This window comes from Epinephelus lanceolatus, chromosome 18 (genome assembly GCF_041903045.1).
Source record: "Epinephelus lanceolatus isolate andai-2023 chromosome 18, ASM4190304v1, whole genome shotgun sequence".
NCBI classification, from domain to species: domain Eukaryota; kingdom Metazoa; phylum Chordata; class Actinopteri; order Perciformes; family Serranidae; genus Epinephelus; species Epinephelus lanceolatus.
Window position 1 is genome coordinate 18284989 of NC_135751.1, and position 16999 is coordinate 18301987.

The window sequence follows — 16999 nt, forward strand, 5'->3', positions numbered from 1 at the left end:
TTTTTGGCCAAGACACAAGCAACCTGAGGCAACACAACAGTCGCCTTTTGTCACTACTGGTTCTTGATATTAGTTCGATGTGTCTGGGCCTTTATATAGCAGGCTAGAACCGGCCCAGTCTGTGAGACTCCAAACAATGGGGAAACAAAGCCAATGTAAACAATGCAACAGTTTAGCATTTCACCACAAGAAAAGTGTATCATGTAGAAATCTGAACTACTTTTTTTCAAATCTCAGCTACTTTTTCTTGAATTAAAACACTCCTAACACTGAGGTTTTCACACTGACCAATGTGGAGAGACCTGGGCATGCACAGGATGTTTACTGGAGACATTTTTGGTCTGATTTAGATCCGCTCATCTTTTACAGGGCAAAGACTTTAATATTATGGCAGCCATATTTGTGATAGATGTAGCTCTCATCACGGAATTAATGGACTGAGGGAGCATCAAGTGAGTAAAGTGATCACTAAAAATTACAGTACATTAGGACTGATGACAGCCCAAGCAGGGCAATTGGATGAGTTCAGTTCTGGGAAATGCACCAATACAGAACCACAACAGAACCACAGAGGAGGCGCTATGTCGGATTCTCTTTTACTCTGATTGAGCACTGCAGTAATAATGTAATCACATGAATCGTTAATCAAGAAGTGTAAAACAGCCATTTAGTCTTTTAAGATGGCTTGTGCTGCCATGAGGGGTGTTGTATGTTGCATTGATCTTGCTCAAATGGATAGGTTGGTTTTAGTCACTATGTGTTACCACCTTGACGTCATAGTAACTAAGTCATAAATGCAACTACAAAAACCAATGCTATATTTACAACTAGTTGTTTTCCCACCCTGAGGGCATTGATCATTGCACTGCCTGGGCACCAACAAACACCACCGCAGCCCACGTGAGATGTAACAGGCCAGAGTCGAATCGATGCATCGAGCGAACGTGGAGGAAGGGTTAAATTCCTTTGATGAGAAGGGAGCCCAATAATTGCCAACCATACGGATGTTTTATAATCACTTTATGTGACCAATTTAAGGCTCCCTCAGGATCCATGTCTCTCTCAGGCTAATCCATGATGCTCTTTACGGTAATCCATTCAAATAACTCTTCTCTAGTGCCATCAATTAGGAATCCAGGTTGACGGAGGAGCTGGCACTATAGAGCTTGATGGGGATAAATCTGCTGTGACCTGGTCAGGAGAATGATCATCACAGTGATCAATGGCTTTATGATATTCTGGATCCCAGGACAAATTTTCGACTGCCTTGAAGGCAAAACTGAAAACCATCAAAGTGAGGGATAAAAACAAAGTTGCTTCAACAATAACACTTTAGAGGCCGTAGCGTTTATTTACAATATAGCGTTTGGGCCTCATGCAAGAACTACTCAAATGAACATGTTCAATATCATTTGGTACATACATGTGATTTAGGAGAATTTGTGTTCACCTGATTTGTCACACATTTAATTTTTGTAACAGTAGGTATGAATGTCATTTGTTGTATGAGTCATGCACACGCCTAATATACTGAAATCAAGGTATACGTATAACTACATGAGCCTTAATGCAAAATAAATATTCTGCTCACCAGATCATCATCATCATCATCATGGTTTGCCTATTCACTGAGAAGCTTTTATCATCTTTATGTCTACGTGCCGGAGATAGCAGTGGCCAAGGTAAATGTGACCTTGAGTATGTCTCTAGTGAACATTATATCTCAAGAACACCTTGAGGGGATTTCTTTAGATTTGGCACAAACATCCACTGGGACTTAACAATTAACTGATAGAATTTAGTGGTCAAAAGCAAAAGGTCAAGATCATTGTGACCTCACAAAACACGTTTTTGCCCATAACTCAAGAAATCATGCCCTAATTGTAACAACATTTCACCCAAATGTCTAATAGGATATAATTAACAGATGATGTCATTTTATACCCAAAAGGTCAAAGGTCAGCTTCACTGTGACATCATAATGTTCTGCAAAAACACTTTTCTGGCCATTACGTAATGTCATAACTCTGGAACAGAAGGGGAGACATTTGGTCAGATACTGAATTGGTGGGAACATTTTCTCATGTCAAAAGTTGTGTGTTACCATTGTGGGTAAACTCCATAAAGAAATATCTGCATGTAAATCCTGATTTAAAAAAAAAAAAAAAAGTAAAGCTACATTCTTGTCAGACAATAGCTGATGGGTTCTAAGATTGCATTAAGGTCTCTCCACATGGACTGTTTAGCTGCTGCTCAAATGTGATTAGTCAATGCTACTCAGACTACAAACAGAAAACAGACTGCTTCTGATACCAACATCTTGTCTGCTTACCTACAGATTCTGCATACATATGCAGATATCTGTGGAGATTAATATCACTGTGACAGTCACAGCCCCTTGACTGGCTCTCATATTTGCCATGTACCAGTTTGCTTTAGAAGGACGTTTTCTAGCATCTAGAATCATGGCAAACCCTATACTTCAGTCACAGTACAGTGCTGCTTTGATGATGCGTCCTTGGCAGCTGTATTATTAATGTTTGTTTAAATAGCCTAGTTTCGGGCCCTCTAATACCGCTACTGACACTGCTTAATTTTTTATGGTTTTGTCTGCTGATGTCTGACAGCAGGGCCTGAAACTTTTGTGTGAAATTCTTCTTACTGTTAACATTTATGCGACTCAAATTTTCTGACAAATGGAGGGGAAAAGTTTGCCTTATTTGGCAACTCTTATGTGTATTGATTACGGTAATGCTGAAATCTCAGGAACACACACCACCTCGTGAACAGATGGCACTCATTAGGTGGAAACAAGTTTGCGAGGTTAATGCTGGACCTGCACCAAAAACTTTGCAAGCAATTTTACTGTCACAGACAAAATCCTGAGATTTTTCCCATAGTTAGTGCACACTCCCATGATCTTGATCATTTGGTGCAGGGTGGTCATAAAACTCAGCCTGAGCTATCTTACATCAGTCTTTTCAATGTCTTGCTCAAACATGTTGAGTGTTGTAAATTTTTAGCCCTGGCACATGTGATAGTTGAAGAATAGTTGCACTCTCTCCAGCACTAAACAAGAAGTAGCAAACCAAAGAGACAGTAAACATGGAGGGGACCCTGGGGAGGCAAGAGTGGTAAGAAGTCTTGACTGCTTGTGCTGTGGAAAAGGAGGAGAAACTGGTGGAGTTGTGGAGTGAACAAGAGCTGATGTTTAATTTAGCATGTATCTCGTGGTCTATCTGTTGTATTCATGGATTATGCTGAATTGACAAGAATACTGTCGACTTATGACGCCTTGTATCTCATGTGTCTAGAGTTATGTGTCGTAATCCCGACATGTAAGAAATTGTGAATATGTAAAGGGAGTTTCGCATAATATTTTCCCCCAGGAGCAGGAAGGCAAGAAATCTCAAAAGGAATCTTGTCGTAGTCTTGAAAATAGTGACCCTGCAAGATCCCTGGTCTTTGCAAAACCTTGTGTGACACTAAAATCTCACATTAGCCTAAGATGTGGGACGTCAGACTTAAGTCTCTAAAGTCCTCTAGTGTATAGTAGGAATAAGAGTGTCTAGTAAATCTGACTAGGAACAAACTATCAAGCGATAAGAATACAAAAATATTCCTGCCTCTGGCCCTGTGTTTCAGTGGGCCGGACTTTTCCTCTTGTAGTGCACATTGCACATCCTGTATAAATCAGTGAAGTAAAAGCACATATCTCTGCAGGGAAACTAGGAATTATGGGTCCCCTTAAAGAATATTGGTCTGGACACTTTTTTTAAAAAATGAAATAATTAAACTGGGAGTTTTGTGGTCCCTCTCCAGCTCTGGGCTTACAGACTCGTCACTAACTTTCACCAGCGGCAGCAGCAGCAGCAGCAGCAGCAACAGCAACAGCAGTACATCTCCAGTTTTAATGACAGTAGTTAAAGCTGCTACTCTTTCATGGGTTGCCAAACTTGTTTTAGGATGGCAATAAATAGGATGTATATATCGGCTTGTTGTGCCTCTCATGCATAATGTGGTTTTATATTTATACCCTAAGAATTGGTGTAGCAGAAATATTTCTGGACAGTTCGACATAAGAAAAATCCCTCTGGCCGTACTTGAAAGGCAGCGAGGATTAAATCAAAGTCATTCAATTGATCCAGCACTCGAACACATATTTGATGTGTCCAATTGGGGATTTTATTCTTGAAGTCTGTCCAAACCTGCCTTTCCTTATATGACGGACTAGAATATATACAAAGGCTCATTGTCTCTCAACTTCTAGTTTAATAAAAAAAGCCATAAATAGCTGCTCCCATTTAAAACAATAACTGAAAATGATGTGAACATGAAAAAGATAGATCAAAAAATACAATAAAGAGGATTTCTTTGGTTAGTGGTGGCACTAAAACAGCACATTCAATATCCATTCAACTGCTCTCTGGTAGATCTCTTACACCAAATGCCTTGTTGCAAGCTTACTAAGATGATGATACACAGTAAAAAGCACTGAATATATTACCTGCACAGTGAGAAACAGTTTCCAAACTAAGTCTTTATTATTTCTGTATAGCTTTGTTTCTAAAGCATGATCGTTATTATCATTCTTCTCTGGGGCCCTCTCCATTTTTAGATTGCATCTCTATGTTTGGTGTTGCTTAATTTTTCTTTAATGGGCACTGGGACTTCAGCCGAGTCAAGTACAAACAAGTAGGTCTTTTTTTTTTTTTTTTTTTTTTTTTTAAAGACCAGAAGTTTATAGCTACACTAGCAGCCACATGAGGTTAAAGTTGTTAGATGCATAGAAAATAAAGAAACTTTCTGGTCTTTAGGTCTTTATACTTACTGTGAGGAAATGCTATTATTCTTTGTCAGCCCCTCAGGCTCAGCTGGGCTTTAAACCTAATGCTATTAACATGCTAACGGTAATAGAGCTAAGGCGTTGACATATTTACTGGCTAGAGTTTCATTTAAATACATTTAAGACACAGAGAGCTGTAAGATTGAATTTAAGCTTAAAATTTACTTTTTTTTCTGCTTCTGCTGAAATTAAATCACAAGAGGGAAAGTGTTAAATTTAGAACAAACTCTACTGCTGCTGACATGTGCCTTAATGAAGCCATAGGGCACTCCCCATCTGCTCGGCTTTACATGACAGACTAGCTGAGTTACTAGTGAGCCACTTGAAAAGAAGGTTTATGCAGGTTATGAAAATGTATTCCAAAAAAAGTGAGTCAATGATGATTAAAATTCTAACGCCACGTCCATTTTGTGAATGGCCTCTTAATCAGCACTAATTGTTCAGTGTGCACATACTCTTCCTGTCACGGTACACCCTCGCAAATTAAAGTACTCATTTGTTGTTCACCGGTTGAGAGAAAAAGCAGATAATGGAGCAAAATTTTAAAAAATCCATGTTTTTAAAAAGACATTTAAAAGGATCATATGTTGGGTGGTATGTGAAAGATTAAATGTACTTATTTATGCCAATATGCAGATGTAATAACTGTCAGAAAGGTGGTTTTGCTCTTTTTTCCTGTCATTAATATTTGGGCATTAAATGAATACTTCACTCCTCAAATGACCGGTTGTATAACAGTTACTCACCCCGTGTTACAATGAATTTGAAGAACACTTTGTATTTCATGTGTCCTAGAGTGAACGAAGAATCCAAAAACTGAGAAAGTTCTTGATGAATTGGGAGTGAAAATGGGCTACGTTTAACAACAGCAAAACTGTATCAAATATCTGTTTAAAAACTCTCACACAACTCGTGCACAGCTCATTTCTCCAGTTGTGTGCTCAGTACTTCTGAAACAGACAGCTGTTTTGACGGAGAACTGAACTAAAAAAGCCAGACTCCATTGACCAAAACAATAATATTAATTCGCTGAACAAGGCAGCTGTTGGTCTACCACAGTTAGTTTGTTTGTGTTATTGTGTGACTTTACTGATTCTGAACCAACCCTTTAACACATCAAAGTGACCCAATAACACAAACAAACTATAGATTGAGGCAGCGGTAGACCAGCAGCTTCTGTGTTCAGTAAGGTAATATTACTGTTTTTTTCAGTGGAGTCTGGCTTTGAAGAGAGCATAGACAAGTTTCACTATTAGTCCAGTTTCCTGTCGGATAGGGCTGCCTGTTTGGGAAAAACTGAGCATATGACTGGATAAATAAGACTTGGATTATACTGAATGAGTTGTGTGAGAGTTTGTAAATAGATGTTTTGATATAGTCTCACTGTTGTTAAATGTGGACCCCTATGACTTCAATTAATCAAGAATTTTCACAGTTTTTGGATTCTTCTTTCACTGAGGAGGCATGAATTTTTCATTACTTGTGATGAATAACTGTTGTACAAATGATCATTTTGTGGGTTAAACTGTGATGAATTCAAGTTTAGCTGGTGAATAAATCATTTCAAAGAAAGATTACAGCTGTTAGGGGAGAAATAGAATTTTTAACATAATGGTTGTGATAAAGAATAAAGTCATTTGTCCTCTGATCAGGTGGTTGGAGTTGGGTTATAAAATCAGAGCTTGATAACAAACAAGACATCTATTGATGTTTTATTCTAATGCTCCCATTGAGATTGCATAAATAACAAATGCATTACCCAAAACATTTAAAAGACTCCACCTTCTAAACCCTATAATATATATTTTAGCTTTTAGTGCTGACATGCTAATGTAATTAAAAAAACAGAGGCAGAAACAGGGGAACGTAAACACAACACGCATATACACAGACTGATACTGAGACTGTCCACTCTCAGGATGACATGTCCTTTTGAGTGACTTGTCTTTGACACTGTACTCGTCATGTGTATTGACCAGTGGATTAGCGATGGATTCTCTCTGATCCTCTTAGGGGGCGTTTGCTCATGCAGAGCTGCAGTTGACTCAAGCTAGAAGCAAAAATACCTTCACTCACCTCTGGAATCTAGGTTGAAGTCCTCACTGTGCATCCCTGGTGTCCTCCTATAGCAGTGCAGATGTTCACTGATTTCTCTTCTTGAACTCTGAGGAGCAAAAACAAGATAGTGACAGATATGAATATGTAATTTCCAATCAAGTGGTTTGTTTACTACTTTAAGCATGTGAATGGATTTTCAGTATTAAACACCTTCATATAACATACAGGTATTTAAGCCAACATGTTGAATCCAATCCATAGAGGCCAGTGTTAATGAGGCATGCAATAAGAAGCTGCTTCTTCAGAGGATAACCTTCTTTTGGCATTGCAGTCGTTCCCTTTTCCTCCTTTTTTTTTTTTTCCTTTTTTTTCAAAAATCGGAACCACCTCATTAACCTTATCTAGCAAGCAAAAGCTAATGAAATCCTCTGTTTCAGTGTCCAGTCTTGCCAAAGTTATTTTTACTAATTAATCAAACATCATCCCCCCCCACCTCCCCCCCTATCATCTTAATGACTCCCTGAAAAGTGAATGAGAATGTGCTACACACGTCGCCCGTAGGGAGGCCGCAATGCATGGGCACGTCTTCATGCATTTTTATTGGAAGTTAAAATAAAAGAGGATGAGAAGCTTTGTGCTGAAGAGAGAGATGGATGTTTTGTATTCACTACAATAAGTGACACAGAAATGAAGCATGATTTCTTCATCTTCTTTTAACCATGTTTCGTTCCTTGCTTTCCTGATTCTGTTTACCGAGCCTCCACAGCATGCAGCAATGCAAAGCTGCAATTTTCCCACCTACATACATATTAATATCTGCCTAAAACGAGGCCCAGATTACTGCACAATCAGTATTCACATTACTCCTCTTGCTCTAATGAAACAATTCTGTGTTCTCATCCCTTGTGATTCAGAGTGTATGACATGCTGTATCAGATAAAAAGCACCGGCAAAATTCAATCTCCAACAATCAGTAATGGAAATCTGCAAAATGGCTAGATTTTCAGTAAATGAGAGGACAATAGATAATGCAATTCAATTAGCTGCTAAGGCTGCTATTTGCATCCCAGTGAAAGGGGTGATAGTTTAAGTGGCCCAAGGCAGCTGCCTTTCAGCAAAGGCCCCGTGACAACACAAAAAGCAGCGGAACCAAGAGAAAAGGCGAGTTTGGGAGTCTTCAGCAGTATTCTTTTAATTACTCATCATAATGACTCCATTTAGCTGTTCAATGACCCATTTTACGCCATTGAACAGGCATGGGAAGCTCTCTGTCCTTGGCAGGGTCAGTCCTGCAGCTGCCCCTGCCTGCCATGCTTTAACCAAGAGGGAACATCCCCCCCCCAACCACCGGGCGTTAACAGACAGGTTGAGAAGAGGAATTTTCCCTCAAAATTAGGTCTGCACGATATGCCAACCCCCCCCCCCCCAAACATTGGGATTATTTTGACAGATATTGTACTTGCAATAAAAATCGTGGTTTCAGTTTGAATATTAATTTTTGCATTTAATTTTCATTGAAAAAAAAGGAAAAATTATGATGATATGATTTTTTTCTTGGGTTTTTACCAAACAAACATGTTCTCTTATGTCTGGAATATGATTTGTATTCCAGGGCATCTCTGTAGAACCACATTGCTTCATTTTGTGCTGTGCTTTTACCTTTATCAATAAACAGCAGCTCTTGCAATGGATCTTGCACTTGGGCATGTTGCAATTTCGATAACATTTTGATTTATTGTGCAGCCCTACTCAAGGAACATTCACATGTTCACTTGAACAGGGAATTCAATGCAAAGAAGAGCTCATTATATGGAAGACAATTATTATTCCTCATGAAAGTTGTTGTGCATTAGATAAATATGGGTTTGTCACTTTGGCACCTATCATGAATTTGGCACATGGAAGCCTCTAGGTGTAAGATGTGTCATATAGTTGTAGTAATAATTATGCAGGTGTTGCTGCAATAGCAACCTCACTCAGGTCACAGTTAGAGAAAATCCATTCTTATGTGAATTTACCTTATTAGAATAATTTTTCTGCAACAAGGTACCTTATTTTGTGACACCTTTATAACCACAACCTAATGGCACATAATTTGAAACTGTTTCCTGTAATAATCCTTTACTCACACTGACTAGCTATGTACAGTGACTCTTAAATATGCCGTCTGTGAAGTATTCATGTTTTGTATGGAGACGAGGAGCAGCATCCCTCCACCATGCTCTCTCTTGTGAACGGAAACAGCATTACTGTCCAAAGACTCTCTTTGTCTTTGTTGCTTTTCATAAGACATGATGTATGTGAGGACAGGTCAGGTTGCAGCCCTGGAGTAACGTGTGCAGGAGGGGAAGAGTGGAGGTGCTGAGAAGAAATAGACCCCATATGGTCTTGAGGAGCTGGAGTTTCTGGCGCATCTCCAGGATGCTGACCCAGAGCATTGAAAGGTTGAGCACTGGCACCGATCTGACTGATTCTGCCCAGCTGCTGACGTGCAGAGGAGCGCACATGGATATGAGGACAAAAATAGCTCGCTGGGATCCACAGCTTGACGCAACTGTCCGGAATTTAAATCACTGCCAATTTATTCTGCCCCACGTCAACTTTCTATGAGTTGACTACCATCACAGTGTGACAATATTTAGTTATTGTGCATAAAGGGTGTTACAGTTAATGTGATCTGTGCTATTACTGTCCTAAGTGGATGATTTACAGAAAAAAAATCCAATTTGTAACACATTAGGAGGGAGATTTTAGATTTGCTTTTCAACACTGGCAGTGTGTAATCTATTTAAATAAAGAAAGCAGTTAAAATATTCAGTGAGTGTGGTGACCCCAAGTCAATTTATGTGTGCCCTCATCTTCCTGTGTAAAAAAAAAAAAAAAAAAGGCAAACCATCTTGTTGTGCCCCCTCATTAATTGAAGAGATTAGTGTGCTTAAGTGGTTTGCAGAGTAAAGGCCTCCACATTTTAAACAAAGATAGAAGAGAGTGAGATTTTCCAAATGAACGTTACATTTAAGTGTTGAGAAATCAATCAGGAAGTTACATTCACCTCATCGCCCTGCTTTACCATGTACACCAGTTTGCACTAACTTATTTTACTGTTTGATACATTTGATAAAATTGGGCTCATTAACAGCAGTGCGCATAATGTGTGTAACGTATTAAGGCTATAATTGGAGGATGGACTGGTGTCATTTTGGCATTAACTAGACCATCTTGATGTTATGTCATCTGTAGGGCTGCAACTAACAATTATTTTCATTATTGATGAGACTGTTGGTTGTTTATCAATGAATCGATTAATTGTTTGGTCTAATTAACACGAGAAAACAGTGAGAAATGCCAGTCACAATTTTTTTTACAGCTTAAAGTAACGTCTCAAAATGTTTTGTGTTGTTGGATTAACAGTGCAAAACCCCAAAATATTTAACTTACTATAATGTCATCTTTGAAAGGCTCAAATATTCAACAGATTGGCTAGAAAACTAACCTCAATGATTAATTGATTATCAAAATAGTTGCTGATTAATAATCGTTCTACCATGCCTGTTAGATGTCTTTGATAATGTCAGTCAATGCACACATTTGGAACCATCATGGTGCTGACTATTACTTGGAGTTTACCAGCCTTTTGGGGCTACAATCTCAAATTGCTCATGTGGCATTAGAAAATTGTTTTAAGCACAGCCTTTCTCTGCCTCCTAGTTTAAAACATTTTTTTTAATCTTTTTTGTTTTAAATTACTTATTATTCTTTTTTCCTGTCCTCTCATTTTGAATGTCTGATAGCCCCCCACTAACATGTTAGTCGTATCTTGTCTTGTCCACAAAAACAAAGCATACATTTTGTCAGTTTTTATTACCAGTGGTCTTTTTTTTAGCTCATCATCTTGTCTTCATCATGTATAAAAGGTCGTTGACAAACATTTTGCATCATGTTGTTTGTCAATGAAATTAACACTGCTCATGATGTGCAACCAATCACGTAGTGGTGTGGGCGGGACATTGTGCAAAGCTACAGAGTGGTGACTGCAGATAGATGGATGCATCAGAGCCAGAGTAGCACATTTTTTAATGAATTTATTATATTTGCCTGGAAACAATATGGTGGTGATGGTGATGACCTCATCGCCACGGTAGTGTCACATGACCATGGTATTGCAATAATGTAGTTATCGTCACAGCCCTGACAAACATGCCAGAATTATCTTCCAGAAAGGGAAGCAGCCACAGACTCGCACATTTCTTCAGAGGTGAAGGAAAGTTAAATGCAACATTTTGAGCTCAGCTTCGAGGAAACTATCTTGGAAATGAAAGTGGTTTAAATTTACTGGATGCAGCTGTGAAGCCAATGCAAAGTGTTTACATAAAGACATGATTGCAGCTCTCCCTCCACCTCTAGTGGAAGTCATCTCAAGTGTTGTACACCTGGGCAAACCCAGTGGGCACCAGGTGCTGCCAACAACCATCAGCAATTTGGAGAAAATGTCCTTAAAAATGTATTGACCTTGGCACCATGGGCTATTTCATGCTGTACACAGCTTCCTGTGGTGTCCAGCTTCAAAATGTATCTAAATTCAAATTACTCTATTTTCTGAACATGAGAAAAAAAGAAAGCGTGGCATCAATCACATCGGTTTTGGTACAGTAACTTGCTTAAAAATGAAGAATGAGCCCCACACTGATGTCAAACACATCATTCACTTTGATTTCTTATCTCCGTCTCTCATGATTATGAAATCAAGTTGTATAAGCCGAAAATACACTGACAGGGTTATATTATCTTCTAATATTATGCATTAACTTCCGCTGGCCAGTAACCAAACCACAGAAATAAATCTTGGTGTTAAAGTGTAAAGAAGTGACAGAAGTGTTGATTTTACACATGGTTTGCTCTTTTCCTGGCATACTTCAGACAGAGTAACTTGTATGGGAGGATTTTGACACGATGACGAGGTTTAGATGGTGAATACACCTCCTGTTATGCACTTTACTGATCCTGAGCTGCCAATCAAGGAGTACCTCACTTTGGAGCACTTAAAAGCGTGGCAGCTGGGGTGGAGGAGGGTGTACTAAAAAGCACAACCAATCTTTGTAGCATGCTGAACATAGTCACAAGCAACAGACTGCAAAGAGGGAGCAGCAGACCGGCTGAAAGTAACACTGCTCTTTAAAAGGTCCACTCTGATTTAGAGTCATAGAATCATAATTACTGACAATACTAGATAAAAAACAAACATAAAAACTGTTTCTATGTTACACAGTGAAATGAATCACTGACTTGAGTTGTGCATGGTTCCATCTGACCATGAAATAAGTAAACGGGGGGTAAAGTTATTAGATTTACATATGATTCGCCAATACTCAAGATGTGAAGTTCCTGGTTTTACATCTGAGTGACTCAGTCAGACTCTCAGTTAAGCCTGAAGGTATGGAAGTGGAGAGCAACACAGCTAGTTCCCCCTATGGAGAATAAGAGAGTATGTGCTGCCTGTTGAACCCACAAACAACAAGCCCTGAGCAAAGCAACAGACAGACAGACACACACACACACACACACACACACACACACACACACACTCACAAGAACACTTCCATTTAAACACTTGGCCATGTGCATGCGTATGCACACAGTAAACTTTGAAATTGCCTTTCTAAAAATAGACATGCAGCAATACTTACTGTAGCCTCAACCATAGCAAATGCTATCTACAGTAAAAAACACATTTGGAGACAGAATGGGTTTCCTGATAGCTTCATGAAAGCAAGATACTGGTATGCTATTCCTTCACTCATTCAATATTTAAGTAGCATGGCATGCTTTCTAGAGCACACATAATGATGTTGTAATGGCTCGACGGAAAAATAGAACATGGCTTGTCGTAGACTTTGCTGCTAAAGTACAAAATGACCGCGCTGCTCCAAGTGTGCGTGGACCCTGCGGCCCACAGAAAGCCAATAAAAAAAACCAAAAAAAAACATGACACATTATGAGACGTTATTGTTCTGCTGAGATTTGCTTTGCTTTAAATGTTAAAATCACACACATCTCGGGTTAAAATTGTACATGCTACCTTATATAAAATTAAATAAAATAAATGAAATATTCAGTTTAATGGCATACTGCGAGTTAACATGCAATTTATTTATGATTTAAATTGTACGATCCTGCCAACAAGGCACCTAATAATCATATTTTGTATATTCTGTATAAACGCATAGTGACATCACATATTGCTTGATCATCAGTTACATATTTACACTATTGTTAGATGCCTTTTCCTTTTTTTCTGATTTAGAAATAATGAAGGGACTGTGTGACAGTTATTAGTGTTGAATCGTATATATTTTATGTACAAAAAAAATAAAGCTCTTCCCATTGTTACTAATATTTTCTATGGCCTCACTATTCACACAGAAAAAACTGCAATACCTTCCCACTAATATGTCTAAATAATGTATTTATGCGAAAACTGTAACAGAAGGGTGACAAACAGATGACCGCTCTACTCTGATGTACTCCTTTTTCTGCAATATTTTAACTCCACCCCAGGGGTTTATGATATGGCCATATACTTATATCCCGGTACATGTTATTTTTTTATAAAGAAATGGTTTAGAATAACCGTAATGTACTTCATCACATTTTATCATTTATTTCTTTTATTTGAAACTTCCACACAAACAAAAAACTTGGATTAAAAAAAAAAGGCTCAAAACAGTGTAATTAAAATTATCTAAAAACTTTGAGGTTCCTGAGAACAATCATTTTAAGCGTTTCTGTATTTAGAACGTCACTCTCCTCTTCCATGTCTGCTCAAATCATGTTACCTTGTAAGGTAGCTGGATTCGTGATTATGTGAGAATAGAGCCCTGATTTGCTTCATAGCTTTCCTCAAATAGCTCCCAGGGTTGAAGTCATATTGCCAAATCTCTACTGGTGAACACATTCCTACAGTCACATGGTATATATTGCCATATTATCCAATCTTACCCCACACTGTATCCTCTGCATTTGTTAAAACTCACATTTTCATCCAATAAATATCACAAATATGAAATAAATTTGAAAAAATGACTGCAAGAAAAACTAAAATACCCTTCCCTAATCCTCCAAAAACTTAGACTACCTTCCCTTCAACAAAAATAAAAATAACAGTACCTTACCCCTTTTCTACACCCCTCCTCCCCTAATAATTTTTACACAGTCCCTATATTTACTCTGTAGATGACCAGAGTAGCTTGTTGTGCTTGTAAAATGCAAAGCTCTTTTCTCATCTGCTCACCCTAGTTCCAAATTCAGTCACTACAAATTTAACTAGTTAATATTTTCTTAATTATTTCTAAAGAAATAAACATCTTGCTGTATATTTCATAACATTTATCTCCAGTGTGCAGTGGTGTAAAAATCTACAGCCTTTCCTGATCTCAAAACTGAGAAGTAAACATGCTTTTGCAGACAGAGACCCTGAACTCTGGAGCAACTCAATGAGGAAATATGGATAGCAACCAAGGCAGCTTAAATTAATTTGGCAACCCATTCCTGTGTAGATTGGATGTTTATCGTAATTTTCAAAGCAGTATTCCCTGTCAGTATTTTTATTATGTAATGTTCTATTTAAGAGCCTGACACTCTTAAGTGCGATACCTCTGGTGTTGTTTTAACATATAAAAGCTTTGCACTTAACCTTTGCCACACTGAAGGAAACCCTGTTGTTGACACTTCATTTCAGAGGTGCATTCATAATCTTTTGTTCGAGCCATTCCTGTGCTCTGTGAACAGACCGGACCCTGGGGTACAGAGGCAGGAAAGCTATTAAGCGGCACAAACTCTGGGGCTGTATTGTTTTGCCTGGGGAATCATTCATTTAATGTCTGATCTTTGCCTCATACGGTAGTTTCTTCTGCTTTGCTTCCAGGCAAGCTCTAAATAGTAATGAATAGTAACAGAATGGCACTCTGTGATGAAAAGTGGCCTGGCACACATGCATGTGACAGAGACATTAATGTACTCCCATGTCTGTTTTTGCTCTCCAGGATTGTTCATCAGGAACATGTTGTGAAGAACCATAATGACTTTTATTCTCGGTCAAAGTCAGATCTCTTGAGTGACGCGGGTAGTAATTTGTTATTATTTGGAATAAGTGGGGTGGAATGATAAGGATGACAAGTATAACAGGGGCTCTGCGTGGTTTTACTCCACTGCCTTTATTGCTTTTAGCAGCTTTTCTTCGGGGCAGGACCAGCTAAAGAGGGCATTGTGTGCTGGTATTCTAGGACTGACTGAGAGGAACAGTTGCGAACATGTGCACGCTGAGAGCAGACTAATGTACAGAGGCTCTTTTCAGGAAAAGAAAGGATTCATGCTACATTGTGCACTTTCAGTACAGAGATGCATGAAGTTATGTAAAACACGTATTGCGTTTCCTTTCAGCTCAAATAATGTTCAGTATCTTGGAATGTTTGAAATTGGAACAACTCGTGCCAACAGTCTATAGGCCCTTTGCTTTCACAATAATTGGTATGTGTAGACTGCGGCGAGGTTGCTTTAAAGACATCTGGGAAGACATATGGCACAATGAAACACTGATGTTACCATGACACTCCTGTCCAGCAGCATTCTCTTAATTCCAAATAAAGATCATATCAAGAAACAGTGGCAGAATATTCTCAGCACTGCTGCCACAATTAAATTAAGACCCACAGCAGAGCAAAATCTCACCAGCTAGCTCCAGCATTAATTTAAAATGAGTCCTGTCATCACTGCCATCATGAGACCTGGATTCAAACTGTGATTCTGAGGCTTGCAAAGAAGTCCACGAAGCATCCCATGGTTCACTCTGGGCATTTGATAGTCTGCCTAATGGATATCATCTTTGGAAAAATCAACATTTTACCCAGAATAAAATGGACTATTCTTCTTCAAATTGGTTTATTTCAGCATTTAATAGTATCCACTCCTTACTCTTAATGCAGTTGTAAATAGAAACACTCTCATGTCAGTTTGCTGCGATTGACTCAGTCGCTGTCAGGTTATATGGATAGCTTTAAAGGCAGGCTTTACTGTGTAAAGGACAAAAGGTATAAGTCGGCCATAAAGAGGAGCTTGCAGTTTAATTGATGGGATCAGAGGAGACTTAGAGGACTGTGAGATGTAAAAGCCTGGAAATGCTGCATCCCTGGTGAGCACCCTTAAGGCCTTAAAGTTGTTTGCAGAGGTTGTCAAGATGACAGAGTGCTTCAAAATCCTTCTGTTTGAGTTTATTATTATCCCTAAACCAGTCTGGATTGAATTTTTTACTGTGTAGAACTGAGTGCCTGCATTATGTCAGAAATCCAAGCATGAGATGGGAAACACACCCTACATTTACTGGTAGGCGATGCATATCTGGGATATGATCTGACATGAAAAATGGCACGAGTTATCTCGCCCTGTTTAGCTCACGAAGCTCAGTGTGCACAGGGGAGGAGTGTCGGAGTGTCCCATGGCGCTGCACTGTACATATGTTAACACGGAAACCTGCGAGGCCGCAAACCAGGGAGGACGCAGTGTGCAGAGTGCCCCTTGCACTGAGTGTGTGTTCAAGCAGTTTACAGGGGCACGTCCCAGCCACTCAACTGAATGTGCAGGAGAGAGATAGACCCTCCTCTGTACACATTCTCTCTGTGTTCATTATTTAGAGAAAGTGGTCAGCGCTCTAACCTCCCGCACACTTGCTCTTGTCCATTCATATATTCAAGACTGGTAAATGTTAAGAATCAATTTGGCGCTGCAGACACGATTCCTGCGACTGTTCATTCATCCTCTCATGAATATGGAATCATTCAGACCTTACTGGCTCTTTTTACAGTAATGTGAGTTGCAAAGCCTCGGAAAAAAATCTCTCCTGACCACAGCGAGCCTCACTTTCCAGGTGAGAGCACTTTATTCTCCCAGCTTCCCTCTGCAGTGGGCCCACTCAATAAATCACAGTACAACGCTCCGCCTTTACTCTGCAGCCGCTAAGACACCAATGTCAGTGGCTGTGAGGATGTATTGTCATGACTCAGCAAACTCTTGGCTGAAAGAGACCTGCTTTCACTTTCTATTTCA

At 39.1% G+C, this 16999-nt stretch overlaps 1 protein-coding gene across 1 annotated transcript in view; it reads right to left on the bottom strand.

Annotated features, from left to right (window-relative positions):
- Window positions 1-16999, bottom strand: part of elfn1a (extracellular leucine-rich repeat and fibronectin type III domain containing 1a) — a 103895-nt gene that overhangs the window by 31919 nt on the left and 54977 nt on the right. Inside the window, exon 2 of the mRNA XM_033645820.2 lies at window positions 6923-7010. The gene's annotated coding sequence lies outside the window, so the exon portion shown is untranslated. The remainder of the gene's footprint in view (window positions 1-6922; window positions 7011-16999) is intronic.